Source organism: Hyla sarda, chromosome 3 (genome assembly GCF_029499605.1).
Source record: "Hyla sarda isolate aHylSar1 chromosome 3, aHylSar1.hap1, whole genome shotgun sequence".
Lineage (NCBI taxonomy): Eukaryota > Metazoa > Chordata > Amphibia > Anura > Hylidae > Hyla > Hyla sarda.
The window spans coordinates 69786994-69803981 of record NC_079191.1 but is presented as its reverse complement, the minus strand read 5'-3'; the positions used below and the strand labels follow the sequence as shown (position 1 = coordinate 69803981).

General features: G+C 49.8%; 1 protein-coding gene across 4 annotated transcripts in view; it reads left to right on the top strand.

Annotated features, from left to right (window-relative positions):
* Nucleotides 1-16988, top strand: part of APOB (apolipoprotein B) — a 195229-nt gene that overhangs the window by 18858 nt on the left and 159383 nt on the right. For 3 of the 4 annotated variants that reach the window (XM_056564292.1, XM_056564291.1, XM_056564289.1), the window contains exon 1: nucleotides 2849-2994. The exons of the other annotated variant lie outside the window; for it this stretch is intronic. The gene's annotated coding sequence lies outside the window, so the exon portion shown is untranslated. Of the gene's footprint in view, nucleotides 1-2848; nucleotides 2995-16988 lie in introns of those variants that run through there. 4 annotated transcript variants of the gene reach the window in all.

Here is a 16988-nt window from a genome sequence, read left to right as displayed (position 1 = left end):
TCCTTTTATTAGAATCTCTCTGTCATTTTAAATGATAATATTTCAACAAAATGTAAAAAAAAGAATATGGTTTTTAGATGTTTTCATGCAGAAGAGAGAAGAAAGGAGAAGAATAGAAATGATGGGTTAAAAGACTGTGAATCTGATGGAAGGATAATATGTAAAGAGACCCATGATGAATTTGAAATACAACAATCAGATTCTGAGTTAAAGGGGTACTCTAGTGGAAAACTTTTTTTTTTAATCAATTGGTGCCAGTAAATTAAACAGATTTGTAAATTACTTCTATTTAAAAATCTTAATCCTTCCAGTACTTATCAGCTGCTGTATGCTCCACAGGAAGTTGTATTTATTTCTGGAGTTCTTTTTTTTTAGTCTGACCACAGTTCTCTCTGATGACCACTAATTGAGTATAGGGAGAGTTAATTTTTTTTAGTTTTTTTAAAGAATATTTTTTTGGGCAGCTGCCCCCATAGTAGGTGTCCGAGGGTCTTTAGAACCTTTAGCTATGTGACCCGCGACCTACTTTAGGGTTCTGCTGTCTGCCCTCAACCAAAGGTCTTGGGGCGCAGACCTTTTTTGATGCTAACATTGTGGCCAGATCCTCTTTGCTATAAAAGAGCATCCAGCCAATGTTAGCGAATCACCTAACCAGTCCCACTGATCAGCGTTTTTTGTGGTGCAGGCGATTTTTAGGGAATTATATTGTGTTTTTTTTCCGGTGGAGACGGCATATGCCATGATGCTCTTCGAAACCAAAAGTGCCAGTGAGAACGAGAAAGACCCCACTTTCCTGCTTTCTTCTTCTTCCTCCTCACCATCTAGTTATGATGAGCCCCATAGAAGGCAGCGCCGCTGTGCATTGCCACAAACTCCCTATTCAAGTGACTCAGTGCCCCTTACTATTATGAGCAACCCTGGCGCCCGTACTAGTTGTCCAAACCCCCTGTCATGTTTACCTGTACCCCCTACCGGTGAACTTATCTGGACTGCCTTAGAGGATTATCAGCCCATAATTCCTAGGTTTGTTGGCAAACCCAAATAATTTTTTCAGTGAAGACTTTGTCAATCTGATGGTGGTGCAGACAAACCTGTACAGTTTGTCGTCCAGCACCTGGATTCCTTTTATTGGCTAGGCCCAGTGGATGGTCCACCGTCAGTCCAGCAGAGATGAGGAGGTATTTGGGCCTCGTGCTGCACACTAGTCAAAAACCTTAAGGCCATATGGCAATGCTTGCATTACACTGATAATGCTGCTGATAATGCAGCATGTCCCCCCCCAAAGTGATCCTGCATATGTCCGCCTGTACAAAATCTGGCCTGCCTGGTAGTGCAGGTGACGGTGAGAAAAACGATGCTTACAATGCCTGGATCCGTTACTCCGTTCATCTGATATCTCCTTCTTTTTGAATATGCAAATTAGCAGTTTGGCAGGGGTGGGGTTGCGATTCAGCCTTCGGGCACTGTGATGTCAGCGCTGTTTCTTCGGCTCTCGGCCTGGCTAATTATTATTCACTGCCTCCCTCCACCTCTCCCCCTCCTCCCCGCTCTGTAATCATGTTTACTGTGCATGTGCAGCTTCCTGGCTACACCCGGAAGCAGCCTCAGAGCGGCTTCATAACAGGCTTCATAACCGCACTCAGGCTGCTTTTGGGTGTAGCCAGGAAACTGCACATGCGCAGTAAACACGATTACAGAGGGGGAGAGGCGGAGGGAGGCAGTGAATAATGATTAGCCGGGCCAAGAGCCAAAGAAACAGCACTGAAGTCACAGTGCCCGAAGGGTGGATCGTAACCCTGCCTGTGCCACTTACTGCTAATTTGCATACTCAGAAAGAAGGAGATATTAGACGAACGGAGCAACGGATCCAGGCATTGTAAGCATCGTTTTTCACAGTGTCACCCGAACTACCAGACAGTACCACTGGTTTGTAGGGATGACTATTCTGATAGTTTTCGCCAATATATTCCCACTAAGTGGGCGAGGTATTGCGTGAAACTCTATAAACTTTGTGAGAGCACCTCAGGGTACACTTACAAGTTTAGCATGTACAAGGGAAGGGATACCTGTATTGAACCCCCAGAATTTGCCCCCATCCTGGGAGTTAGCAAGAAACCCCTGTGGGGCCTTTTGCACCCACTGCTGGATAACGATTACCACCTGTACATGGAAATCTTTTATACAAGTATCCCTGATTTCAAATCCCTCACCTCCAGTGCCATGGCCGCTTGTGGGACTGCAGAAAAATCAAAGAGGCCTCCCGATCTATCTCCTCTAGACACCTATTTCCAGGGGTGAAAGCAGGGCCCTTACTAGTGAAAACCTGTTGCTGGTCAGATATAAGGACAAGAGGTATATCTTTATGTTGACCACAATTCATGGCAACAGCAGCAACCCAGTCCCTGTGTGAGGTACTGCGACAACGGCCCTCAAACCTGATTGTATTGTGGACTACAATCAGTATATGGGATGAGTTGATCTCTGTGATCAAGTCCTCAAGCCATATAAAGCCATGTGGAAAACCCGGGCATGGTCCAAAAAAGTTGCGGTCTACATTGTCCAGGTTGCCATGCACAACTCTTTGTACTGTTCCAGTACGCTGGCAACACACTAAAAATTACAATCAGAAAATTGAAACAACTACTAATGTCTGCAGGGGGGCTGCTGTTTACAGGGGGCTGCTGCTAATGTCTGCAGGGGGGCTGCTGCTAATGTTTGCAACTATCTATACTACCTACAAGGGGATACTGCCTACTATTAAAGGCAATCTTACAGCAGAGTCACCTGCACTAACTTGAATTAATAGGTAGATAGTGCAGGTGACAAGGTTTCTACCGCTGCTCACCATGTGAACATCAGCGCAATCGCTCTGGAGACATCAGTTTAACTGCCAATTCAAATCCCTGTTCTGCCCAATGGAGAAAAGGGAAATCTTGGCCCATACTACAACAGCCGCCACCATTGCACACAACAAGGAACCCACATATCGGCACGGTAAGCAGCGCCAGAAGCTGGGTCACCCTGGTGTCATATTCCCTTTAAAAAGATAAAATAAAAGTATACATAATTTGTATCGGCGAGTACTAGAATTAAAGTATCGGTACTAGGGATGTACTGGTATTGGGACATCCCTAGACAGTATTATGGACCTTTCTAACCCATATCCATAATACTGTACAACAAAATTAATGAGCACCAAGATTTGTAAATTCACTTCCAGTATTTATCAGCTGCTGGATGCTCCAGAGGAAGTTGTGCTGTTCTTTCCAGTCTGACCACAGTGCTCTCTTCTGACACCTATGTCCATGTCAGGAACTGTCCAGAGTAGGAGCAAATCTCCATAGCAAACCTCTCCTGCTCTGGACAGTTCCTGACATAGACAGAGGTGTCAGCAGAGAGCACTGTGGTCAGACTGGAAAGAACTACGCACACATTTGTTTTCCACCCTTTAAGTAACCCTTTAAGCACCTTACAGCACCAAAAGCCAGATATTTACCCATGAAAATGTATTGTTATTTATCCAACCAGAACATCTATTTAGAAAATAGAGGAATTACATGCTTCTGAACAATTATTTTTTTTGTATCACATATGTCTGATGTAATAATAGATATTGCTTTAGCGAAACAAGTTAAACTTGAGTTTGTGTCTACAGAACTCTACAGCAGGGGTCTCAAACTCAAATTAACTGGGGGCCACTGGAGATAGCAGCTGGGTGAGGCTGGGCCACATGCGCCCATCACATATAATGCCCCCATCATGTGTCCCTCATATATAATGCCCCCATCATGCGCCCCTCACATATAATGCCCCCATCATGCACCCCTCACATATAATGCCCCCATTATGTGCCCCTCACATATAATGCACCCATCATGCCCCCATATAGATATGACTCACATCTGGTAGGGCTCCCCAGTAGGTACACAGGCCCCCAGATAGATATGACCCCCATCAGGTAGAGCTCCCAAGTAGGTATAGAGGCCCTAGATAGATATGATCCCCATCACTGATATCTATCACAATCACAATATCTATCTGGGGGCCTGTCTACCTACTGGGGAGCCCTACCAGATGGGGGTCATATCTATATGGAGGCATGATGGGGGGTTCCCTATAGGTGTACAGGCCCCGAGATAGATATGACCCCCTGCAGGTAGGGCTCCTATTTAAACAATTATGCCCCCTAAGAAGATAGGTTATGCCCCCTAAGAAGCAGGTCCTCCCTATTGAGTCATAAGGCAAGCACTGCTGCAGTACTTACCAGTGGCATTGCTAGGGTTAGTGTCACCCAGTGAGGTAAAAAATGGTGTCACCCCCACCAAATGTAAAATGTTGACAAAGATATATATTGAAAGTAATCGCTACAGTCCTAATTGGACATATCAGACAATGATATAAGTAACTCACAGGTCTTGACGTCTTCTATATAATCTTTCCTTATCTTATTTAGGTACATACCGCTGTGACTTCTTCAAGCTAAATTTTTTCTGTGCAGAACTTGACACCCAGGTGGCTCCTCACTTCATCAGAAAATTCTGATCCATATGAAAACAATAATTAATATAACACTGCCAGTCACTGTATCCTCTGAATATAATACTACCACATACTTCGCCCTCTGAATATAATTATATCACATACTGCGCCTTCTGAATATAATACTGCCATACTTTCCACTCTGAATATAATACTACATCACACTATAACCTCTGAATATAATACTATCACACACTGCGTACTCTGAATATAATACTATCACACAATGTCCCCTCTGAATATAATACTTGTCACGATGCCGGCTGGCAGGTAGTGGATCCTCTGTGCCAGAGAGGGATTGGCGTGGACCGTGCTAGTGGACCGGTTCTAAGCCACTACTGGTTTTCACCAGAGCCCGCCGCAAAGCGGGATGGTCTTGCTGCGGCGGTAGTGACCAGGTCGTATCCACTAGCAACGGCTCACCTCTCTGGCTGCTGAAGATAGGCGCGGTACAAGGGAGTAGGCAAAAGCAAGGTCGGACGTAGCAGAAGGTCGGGGCAGGCAGCAAGGATCGTAGTCAGGGGCAACGGCAGAAGGTCTGGAAACACAGGCAAGGAACACACAAGGAACGCTTTCACTGGCACTAAGGCAACAAGATCCGGCAAGGGAGTGCAGGGGAAGTGAGGTGATATAGGGAAGTGCACAGGTGAACACACTAATTGGGACCACTGCGCCAATCAGCGGCGCAGTGGCCCTTTAAATCGCAGAGACCCGGCGCGCGCGCGCCCTAGGGAGCGGGGCCGCGCGCGCCGGGACAGAACAGACGGAGAGCGAGTCAGGTAGGGGAGCCGGGATGCGCATCGCGAGCGGGCGCTACCCGCATCGCGAATCGCATCCCGGCTGGCAGCGGAATCGCAGCGCCCCGGGTCAGAGGACGTGACCGGAGCGCTGCCGCGGGGAGAGTGAAGCGAGCGCTCCGGGGAGGAGCGGGGACCCGGAGCGCTCGGCGTAACAGTACCCCCCCCCTTGGGTCTCCCCCTCTTCTTAGAGCCTGAGAACCTGAGGAGCAGACTTTTGTCTAGGATGTTGTCCTCAGGTTCCCAGGATCTCTCTTCAGGACCACAACCCTCCCAGTCCACTAAAAAAAAATTTTTCCCTCTGACCTTTTTGGCAGCTAAAATTTCTTTGACCGAGAAGATGTCCGAGGAGCCAGAAACAGGAGTGGGAGGAACAGATTTGGGAGAAAAACGGTTGAGGATGAGTGGTTTGAGAAGAGAGACGTGAAAGGCATTAGGGATACGAAGAGAGGGAGGAAGACCCCATTTGAGGATTCCGAGGCGTTGGCGAGGAGAAACAAAGGTCTTTCCTGGAGGAGTCTGCCTGATGGAGGCAGGAGAAGTGGAGATCAGGCAGTCAGGTGGAATGATGTGTTGCGGAGAGAGTTCAACTTCTGAGGCATCCGAGGAACGAGAGAGAGCATCGGCCCTAATGTTCTTATCGGCAGGACGAAAGTGAATCTCAAAATTAAATCGGGCAAAGAACAGAGACCACCGGGCCTGGCGAGGATTCAGCCGTTGGGCAGACTGGAGGTAGGAGAGGTTCTTGTGGTCGGTGTAGATAATAACAGGAGAACTTGATCCCTCCAGCAGATGCCTCCATTCCTCAAGTGCTAATTTAATGGCTAGAAGCTCTCGATCCCCGATGGAGTAGTTCCTCTCCGCTGGAGAGAAGGTCCTAGAGAAAAAACCACAAGTGACAGCATGCCCGGAAGAATTTTTTTGTAGAAGAACAGCTCCAGCTCCCACTGAGGAGGCATCAACCTCCAATAGGAAGGGTTTGGAAGGGTCAGGTCTGGAGAGGACGGGAGCCGAAGAAAAGGCAGACTTGAGTCGTTTAAAGGCGTCTTCTGCTTGAGGAGGCCAGGACTTGGGATCAGCATTTTTTTTGGTTAAAGCCACGATAGGAGCCACAATGGTAGAAAAATGTGGAATAAATTGCCTGTAATAATTGGCGAACCCCAAAAAGCGTTGGATAGCACGGAGTCCGGAGGGGCGTGGCCAATCTAAGACGGCAGAGAGTTTGTCTGGATCCATCTGTAGTCCCTGGCCAGAGACCAAATATCCTAGAAAAGGAAGAGATTGGCATTCAAACAGACATTTCTCAATTTTGGCATAGAGTTGGTTGTCACGAAGTCTCTGAAGAACCATACGGACATGCTGGCGGTGTTCTTCTAGATTGGCAGAAAAAATTAGGATATCGTCCAGATATACAACAACACAGGAGTATAACAGATCACGAAAAATTTCATTGACAAAGTCTTGGAAGACGGCAGGGGCGTTGCACAGTCCAAAGGGCATGACCAGATACTCAAAGTGTCCATCTCTGGTGTTAAATGCCGTTTTCCACTCGTCCCCCTCTCTGATGCGGATGAGGTTATAGGCGCCTCTTAAGTCCAATTTAGTGAAGATGTGGGCACCTTGGAGGCGATCAAAGAGTTCAGAGATGAGGGGTAAGGGGTAGCGGTTCTTAACCGTGATTTTATTAAGACCGCGGTAGTCAATGCAAGGACGTAGGGAGCCATCTTTTTTGGACACAAAGAAAAATCCGGCTCCGGCAGGAGAGGAGGATTTACGGATAAAGCCCTTTTTTAGATTCTCCTGGACGTATTCGGACATGGCAAGAGTCTCTGGGGCAGAGAGAGGATAAATTCTGCCCCGGGGTGGAGTAGTGCCCGGGAGGAGGTCGATAGGGCAATCATAAGGCCTGTGAGGAGGTAGAGTCTCAGCTTGTTTTTTGCAGAAAACATCCGCGAAGTCCATATAGGCCTTAGGGAGACCGGTTACTGGAGGAACCACAGAGTTACGGCAAGGGTTACTGGGAACCGGTTTTAGACAGTTCTTGGAACAAGAGGACCCCCAACTCTTGATCTCCCCCGTGGACCAATCCAGGGTAGGGGAATGAAGTTGAAGCCAGGGAAGTCCAAGGAGAATTTCCGAGGTGCAATTGGGGAGGACCAAAAGTTCAATCCTCTCATGATGAGATCCGATGCTCATAAGAAGGGGCTCCGTGCGGAAACGTATGGTACAGTCCAATCTTTCATTATTTACACAATTGATGTAGAGGGGTCTGGCGAGACTGGTCACCGGGATGTTGAACCTGTTGACGAGAGAGGCCAAAATAAAATTTCCTGCAGATCCTGAGTCCAAGAAGGCCACTGTAGAGAAGGAGAAGGCAGAGGCAGACATCCGCACAGGCACAGTAAGACGTGGAGAAGCAGAGTAGACATCAAGGACTGTTTCACCTTTGTGCGGAGTCAGCGTACGTCTTTCCAGGCGGGGAGGACGGATAGGACAATCTCTTAGGAAGTGTTCGGTACTAGCACAGTACAGGCAGAGGTTCTCCATACGGCGTCGTGTCCTCTCTTGAGGTGTCAGGCGAGACCGGTCGACCTGCATAGCCTCCACGGCGGGAGGCACAGGAACAGATTGCAGGGGACCAGAGGAGAGAGGAGCCGAGGAGGAGAAACGCCTCGTGCGAACAGAGTCCATATCTTGGCGGAGTTCCTGACGCCTTTCGGAAAAACGCATGTCAATGCGAGTGGCTAGGTGAATAAGTTCATGTAGATTAGCAGGAATTTCTCGTGCGGCCAGAACATCTTTAATGTTGCTGGATAGGCCTTTTTTGAAGGTCGCGCAGAGGGCCTCATTATTCCAGGACAATTCTGAAGCAAGAGTACGGAATTGTACGGCATACTCGCCAACGGAAGAATTACCCTGGACCAGGTTCAACAGGGCAGTCTCAGCAGAAGAGGCTCGGGCAGGTTCCTCAAAGACACTTCGGATTTCCGAGAAGAAGGAGTGTACAGAGGCAGTGACGGGGTCATTGCGGTCCCAGAGCGGTGTGGCCCATGACAGGGCTTTTCCGGACAGAAGGCTGACTACGAAAGCCACCTTAGACCTTTCAGTGGGAAACAGGTCCGACATCAACTCCAGATGCAGGGAACATTGGGAAAGAAAGCCACGGCAAAACTTAGAGTCCCCATCAAATTTATCCGGCAAGGATAAGCGTATCCCAGGAGCGGCCACTCGCTGCGGAGGAGGTGCAGGAGCTGGCGGAGGAGATGACTGCTGAAGCTGTGGTAGTAACTGTTGTAGCATATCGGTCAGTTGAGACAGCTGTTGGCCTTGTTGCGCTATCTGTTGTGACTGCTGGGCGACCACCGTGGTGAGGTCAGCGACAACTGGCAGAGGAACTTCAGCGGGATCCATGGCCGGATCTACTGTCACGATGCCGGCTGGCAGGTAGTGGATCCTCTGTGCCAGAGAGGGATTGGCGTGGACCGTGCTAGTGGACCGGTTCTAAGCCACTACTGGTTTTCACCAGAGCCCGCCGCAAAGCGGGATGGTCTTGCTGCGGCGGTAGTGACCAGGTCGTATCCACTAGCAACGGCTCACCTCTCTGGCTGCTGAAGATAGGCGCGGTACAAGGGAGTAGGCAAAAGCAAGGTCGGACGTAGCAGAAGGTCGGGGCAGGCAGCAAGGATCGTAGTCAGGGGCAACGGCAGAAGGTCTGGAAACACAGGCAAGGAACACACAAGGAACGCTTTCACTGGCACTAAGGCAACAAGATCCGGCAAGGGAGTGCAGGGGAAGTGAGGTGATATAGGGAAGTGCACAGGTGAACACACTAATTGGGACCACTGCGCCAATCAGCGGCGCAGTGGCCCTTTAAATCGCAGAGACCCGGCGCGCGCGCGCCCTAGGGAGCGGGGCCGCGCGCGCCGGGACAGAACAGACGGAGAGCGAGTCAGGTAGGGGAGCCGGGATGCGCATCGCGAGCGGGCGCTACCCGCATCGCGAATCGCATCCCGGCTGGCAGCGGAATCGCAGCGCCCCGGGTCAGAGGACGTGACCGGAGCGCTGCCGCGGGGAGAGTGAAGCGAGCGCTCCGGGGAGGAGCGGGGACCCGGAGCGCTCGGCGTAACAATACTATCACACACTGTCCCCTCTGAATATAATACTATCACACACTGTGCTCTCTGAATATAATACAATCACAGACTGCGTTCTCTGAATATAATACTATCACACACTGTCCCCTCTGAATATAATACTATCACACACTGTCCCCTCTGAATATAATACTATCACACACTGTCCCCTCTGAATATAATACTATCACACACTGTGCCCTCTGAATAAAATACTATCACACACTGTCCCCTCTGAATATAATACTATCACAGACTGCGTTCTCTGAATATAATACTATCACACACTGCGCTCTCTGAATATAATACTATCACACACTGTGCCCTCTGAATAAAATACTATCACACACTGTGCCCTCTGAATAAAATACTATCACACACTGCATTCTCTGAATATAATACTATCACACACTGTCCCCTCTGAATATAATACTATCACACACTGTCCCCTCTGAGGAAAATGCTATCACACAGTGTTCTCTGAATATAATACTATCACACACTGTCCCCTCTGAATATAATAATATCACACACTGTGCCCTCTGAATAAAATACTATCACACACTGCGTCCTCTGAATATAATACTATCATACACTGTCCCCTCTGAATATAATACTATCACATACTGTCCCCTCTGAATAAAATACTATCACACACTGCGTCCTCTGAATAAAATACTATCACACACTGTCCCCTCTGAATATAATACTATCACACACTGTGTCCTCTGAATATAATACTATCACATACTGTCCCCTCTGAATATAATACTATCACACACTGTCCCCTCTGAATATAATACTATCACACTGTCACGATGCCGGCTGGCAGGAGGTGGATCCTCTGTGCCAGAGAGGGATTGGCGTGGACCGTGCTAGTGGACCGGTTCTAAGTCACTACTGGTGTTCACCAGAGCCCGCCGCAAAGCGGGATGGTCTTGCTGCGGCGGTAGTGACCAGGTCGTATCCACTAGCAATGGCTCAACCTCTCTGACTGCTGAAGATAGGCGCGGTACAAGGGAGTAGACAGAAGCAAGGTCGGACGTAGCAGAAGGTCGGGGCAGGCAGCAAGGATCGTAGTCAGGGGCAACGGCAGGAGGTCTGGAACACAGGCTAGGAACACACAAGGAAACGCTTTCACTGGCACAATGGCAACAAGATCCGGCGAGGGAGTGCAGGGGAAGTGAGGTATACATAGGGAGTGCACAGGTGAACACACTAATTAGAACCACTGCGCCAATCAGCGGCGCAGTGGCCCTTTAAATCGCAGAGACCCGGCGCGCGCGCGCCCTAGGGAGCGGGGCCGCGCGCGCCGGGACAGGACCGACGGAGAGCGAGTCAGGTACGGGAGCCGGGGTGCGCATCGCGAGCGGGCGCCACCCGCATCGCGAATCGCATCCCGGCTGGAGGCAGTATCGCAGCGCACCGGGTCAGTGGATCTGACCGGAGCGCTGCAGTAGTGAGAGTGTAGCGAGCGCTCCGGGGAGGAGCGGGGACCCGGAGCGCTCGGCGTAACAGTACCCCCCCCCTTGGGTCTCCCCCTCTTCTTGGAGCCTGAGAACCTGAGGACCAGACTTTTGTCTAGGATATTGTCCTCAGGTTCCCAGGATCTCTCTTCAGGACCACAGCCCTCCCAATCGACCAAAAAAAAGGTTTTCCCTCTGACCTTCTTGGAGGCCAGTATCTCCTTTACGGAGAAGATGTCCGAGGAGCCGGAAACAGGAGTGGGAGAAACAAGTTTGGGAGAGAAACGGTTGATGATGAGTGGTTTAAGAAGAGAAACGTGAAAGGCATTAGGAATACGGAGAGAAGGAGGAAGAAGAAGTTTGTAAGAGACAGGATTAATCTGGCACAAAATTTTGAAAGGACCAAGATAGCGTGGTCCCAATTTGTAGCTGGGAACACGGAAGCGGACATATTTAGCGGAGAGCCATACCTTGTCTCCGGGAGAAAAAATGGGGGGAGCTCTTCTTTTCTTATCAGCAAACTTCTTCATGCGTGATGAAGCCTGTAAGAGAGAATTTTGGGTCTCTTTCCATATGGTGGAAAGATCACGAGTTATTTCATCCACAGCGGGCAAACCAGAGGGCAAGGGAGTAGGGAGGGGGGGAAGAGGGTGACGGCCGTACACCACGAAAAATGGGGATTTGGAAGAAGACTCAGAGACTCTGAAGTTATACGAGAATTCGGCCCATGGTAGAAGATCTGCCCAGTCATCCTGGCGGGAGGAAACAAAATGCCGTAAATAATCACCCAGGACCTGGTTAACTCTTTCTACTTGCCCATTGGACTGAGGATGATAAGCAGAAGAAAAGTTTAATTTAATCTTGAGTTGTTTACAGAGAGCCCTCCAGAATTTTGACACGAATTGGACGCCTCTATCCGAGACGATCTGCGTGGGCAACCCGTGAAGACGAAAAATGTGTACAAAAAATTGTTTTGCCAACTGAGGCGCTGAAGGAAGACCAGGAAGAGGAATAAAATGTGCCATCTTGGAAAATCGATCAACGACCACCCAAACAACAGTGTTGCCACGGGATGGGGGTAAGTCTGTAATAAAGTCCATACCAATCAGAGACCAAGGCTGTTCGGGGACAGGCAGAGGATGAAGAAGACCAGCGGGCTTCTGGCGAGGAGTCTTATCCCGGGCACAGACAGTGCAGGCCCGCACAAAATCAACAACATCCGTCTCCAGAGTCGGCCACCAATAGAAACGAGAGATGAGTTGCACGGATTTCTTGATGCCCGCATGACCTGCGAGATGGGAGGAGTGACCCCATTTGAGGATTCCGAGGCGTTGGCGTGGAGAGACGAAGGTCTTCCCTGGAGGAGTTTGCCTGATGGAGGCTGGAGAAGTGGAGATCAGGCAGTCAGGAGGAATGATGTGTTGCGGAGAGAGCTCTACTTCCGAGGCATCCGAGGAACGAGAGAGAGCATCGGCCCTAATGCTCTTATCGGCAGGGCGAAAGTGAATTTCAAAATTAAACCGGGCAAAGAACAGAGACCACCTGGCCTGGCGAGGATTCAGCCGTTGGGCAGACTGGAGATAGGAGAGATTCTTGTGATCGGTGTAAATAACTGGAAATTTTGATCCCTCCAGCAAATGCCTCCATTCCTCAAGTGCTAATTTAATGGCCAGTAGCTCTCGATCCCCGATGGAGTAGTTCCTCTCCGCCGGAGAAAAGGTCCTAGAAAAAAAACCACAAGTAACAGCATGCCCGGAAGAATTTTTTTGTAGAAGAACCGCTCCAGCTCCTACTGAGGAGGCATCAACCTCCAATAGGAAGGGTTTAGAAGGGTCAGGTCTGGAGAGCACGGGAGCAGAAGAAAAGGCAGACTTGAGCCGTTTAAAGGCGTCTTCCGCTTGAGGAGGCCATGACTTAGGATTGGCATTCTTTTTGGTTAAAGCCACGATAGGAGCCACAATGGTGGAAAAATGTGGAATAAATTGTCTGTAATAATTGGCGAACCCCAAAAAACGTTGGATAGCACGGAGTCCGGAGGGGCGTGGCCAATCTAAGACGGCAGAGAGTTTGTCTGGATCCATTTGTAGTCCCCGGCCAGAGACCAAGTATCCTAGGAAAGGAAGAGATTGACATTCAAACAGACATTTCTCCATTTTGGCATAAAGTTGATTGTCACGAAGTCTCTGAAGAACCATGCGGACATGCTGGCGGTGTTCTTCTAGGTTGGCAGAAAAAATCAGAATATCGTCCAGATACACAACAACACAGGAATATAAGAGATCACGAAAAATTTCATTAACAAAGTCTTGGAAGACGGCAGGGGCGTTGCACAGGCCAAAGGGCATGACCAGATACTCAAAGTGTCCATCTCTAGTGTTAAATGCCGTTTTCCATTCATCCCCCTCCCTGATGCGGATGAGATTATAAGCACCTCTTAAGTCCAGTTTGGTAAAGATGTGGGCACCTTGGAGGCGATCAAAGAGTTCAGAGATAAGAGGTAGAGGGTAGCGTTTTTTTACCGTGATTTTATTAAGACCGCGGTAGTCAATGCAAGGACGTAGGGAGCCATCTTTTTTGGACACAAAGAAAAATCCAGCTCCGGCAGGAGAGGAGGATTTGCGGATAAAGCCCTTTTTTAAATTTTCCTGGATGTACTCCGACATAGCAAGAGTCTCTGGGGCGGACAGAGGATAAATTCTGCCCCGGGGTGGAGTAGTGCCTGGGAGGAGGTCAATAGGACAGTCATAAGGCCTGTGAGGAGGTAGAGTCTCAGCTTGTTTTTTGCAAAATACATCAGCAAAGTCCATATAGGCCTTAGGGAGACCGGTTACAGGGGGAACCACAGGGTCACGGCAGGGAGTACTGGGAACCGGTTTAAGGCAGTCCTTGAAACAAGAGGTACCCCAACTCTTGATCTCCCCTGTGGACCAATCCAGGGTTGGGGAATGGTGTTGAAGCCAGGGTAGTCCAAGGAGAATTTCAGAAGTGCAATTGGGGAGGACCAAAAACTCAATTTTCTCGTGATGAGGTCCGATGCACATTAGGAGGGGCTCCGTGCGGAAACGTATGGTACAGTCCAATCTTTCATTGTTAACACAATTGATGTAGAGGGGTCTGGCGAGACTGGTCACCGGGATGTTGAACCTGTTGATGAGAGAGGCCAAGATAAAATTTCCTGCAGATCCGGAATCCAAGAAGGCCATAGTAGAGAAGGAGAAGGTAGAGGCAGATATCCGCACAGGCACAGTAAGACGTGGAGAAGCAGAGTTGACATCAAGGACTGTCTCACCTTTGTGCGGAGTCAGCGTACGTCTTTCCAGGCGGGGAGGACGGATAGGACAATCCTTCAGGAAGTGTTCGGTACCGGCACAGTACAGGCAGAGATTCTCCATGCGACGTCGTGTCCTCTCTTGAGGTGTCAGGCGAGACCGGTCAACTTGCATAGCCTCCACGGCGGGAGGCACAGGAACGGATTGCAGGGGACCAGAGGAGAGAGGAGCCGGGGAGAAAAAACGCCTCGTGCGAACAAAGTCCATATCCTGGCGGAGCTCCTGACGCCTTTCGGAAAAACGCATGTCAATGCGAGTGGCTAGATGAATGAGTTCATGTAGGTTAGCAGGGATTTCTCGTGCGGCCAGAACATCTTTAATGTTGCTAGATAGGCCTTTTTTAAAGGTCGCGCAGAGGGCCTCATTATTCCAGGATAGTTCTGAAGCAAGAGTACGGAATTGTACGGCGTACTCGCCAACGGAAGAATTACCCTGGACCAGGTTCAACAGGGCAGTCTCAGCAGAAGAGGCTCGGGCAGGTTCCTCAAAGACACTTCGAATTTCCGAGAAGAAGGAGTGTACAGAGGCAGTGACGGGGTCATTGCGGTCCCAGAGCGGTGTGGCCCATGACAGAGCTTTTCCAGACAGAAGGCTGACTACGAAAGCCACCTTAGACCTTTCAGTAGGAAACTGGTCCGACATCATCTCCAAGTGCAGGGAACATTGAGAAAGAAAGCCACGGCAAAATTTAGAGTCCCCATCAAATTTATCCGGCAAGGATAGTCGTAGGCCTGAAGCGGCCACTTGCTGCGGAGGAGGTGCAGGAGCTGGCGGAGGAGATGATTGCTGAAGCTGAGGTAGTAGCTGCTGTAGCATCACCGTCAGTTGAGACAGCTGGTGGCCTTGTTGCGCTATCTGTTGTGACTGCTGGGCGACCACCGTGGTGAGGTCGGCGACAACTGGCAGAGGAACTTCAGCGGGATCCATGGCCGGATCTACTGTCACGATGCCGGCTGGCAGGAGGTGGATCCTCTGTGCCAGAGAGGGATTGGCGTGGACCGTGCTAGTGGACCGGTTCTAAGTCACTACTGGTGTTCACCAGAGCCCGCCGCAAAGCGGGATGGTCTTGCTGCGGCGGTAGTGACCAGGTCGTATCCACTAGCAACGGCTCAACCTCTCTGACTGCTGAAGATAGGCGCGGTACAAGGGAGTAGACAGAAGCAAGGTCGGACGTAGCAGAAGGTCGGGGCAGGCAGCAAGGATCGTAGTCAGGGGCAACGGCAGGAGGTCTGGAACACAGGCAAGGAACACACAAGGAAACGCTTTCACTGGCACAATGGCAACAAGATCCGGCGAGGGAGTGCAGGGGAAGTGAGGTATACATAGGGAGTGCACAGGTGAACACACTAATTAGAACCACTGCGCCAATCAGCGGCGCAGTGGCCCTTTAAATCGCAGAGACCTGGCGCGCGCGCGCCCTAGGGAGCGGGGCCGCGCGTGCCGGGACAGGACCGACGGAGAGCGAGTCAGGTACGGGAGCCGGGGTGCGCATCGCGAGCGGGCGCCACCCGCATCGCGAATCGCATCCCGGCTGGAGGCAGTATCGCAGCGCACCGGGTCAGTGGATCTGACCGGAGCGCTGCAGTAGTGAGAGTGTAGCGAGCGCTCCGGGGAGGAGCGGGGACCCGGAGCGCTCGGCGTAACACACACACTGTCCCCTCTGAATATAATACTATCACACACTGTGCTCTCTGAATATAATACTATCCCACACTGTGCCCTCTGAATATAATACTATCACACACTGTCCCCTCTGAATATAATACTATCACACACTGTCCCCTCTGAATATAATACTATGACACACTGTCCCTTCTGAATATAATACTATCACATACTGTCCCCTCTGAATATAATACTATCACACACTGCATCCTCTGAATAAAATACTATCACACACTGCGTCCTCTGAATAGAATACTATCACACACTGCGTCCTCTGAATAGAATACTATCACACACTGTTCCCTCTGAATAAAATACTATCACACACTGCGTCCTCTGAATAGAATACTATCACACACTGCGTCCTCTGAATATAATACTATCACACACCTTCCCCTCTGAATAAATGTTGGTGTGCTAACGTGCCGCCCGCAGCTGAGGACCGGGGTTTGGGTGGGGTTCTGCTAGTGGACGGCACAGCTGTCTGGGGGGAGGGTGCCGAGCGGCCATGGTGTCACCCGCCACTGGTACTTACATCTTCCTGCAGCAGCCGATGGCGAGCCTTCTTTGCAGGGATGCGCGCGGTAGGTGACATCACCACTCTAGGAAGGCTTGTAATAGGCTGCAACAGGGAGATGTAAGTACTGTAGCAGTTTGCCAAAGTGTGTGAATGTCTTCCGGCATTTAGCGCTGCTTGACCAAAGCAGGGATAAATGCCTGAAGAAATCACCTGCCTGGCGCCCGGAACTGCAAATGGCGAGAGTTTGAGACTCTGCGGGGTTGTTACACGACTACCATTTTCTATTGACTTTTTTGGATTTAAACTATTCAGTGATAATATCAGATGAACTAAAATTATAAATGCTCCCCCCCCCCAACTCAAAAAATCCCCCCCCCCCACACACACACACACACACTAGCTATATGGCTTTTCTTTGCACCAATGTAGATAATGTTGTCTACGTTAACCTGTTGTCTATCTTATGCTTTATCCATCCTAATCCTTCTCTGGAGCACATGATACCCACAGGTGGTTAAAAGTCATGTAATATTGCTGAC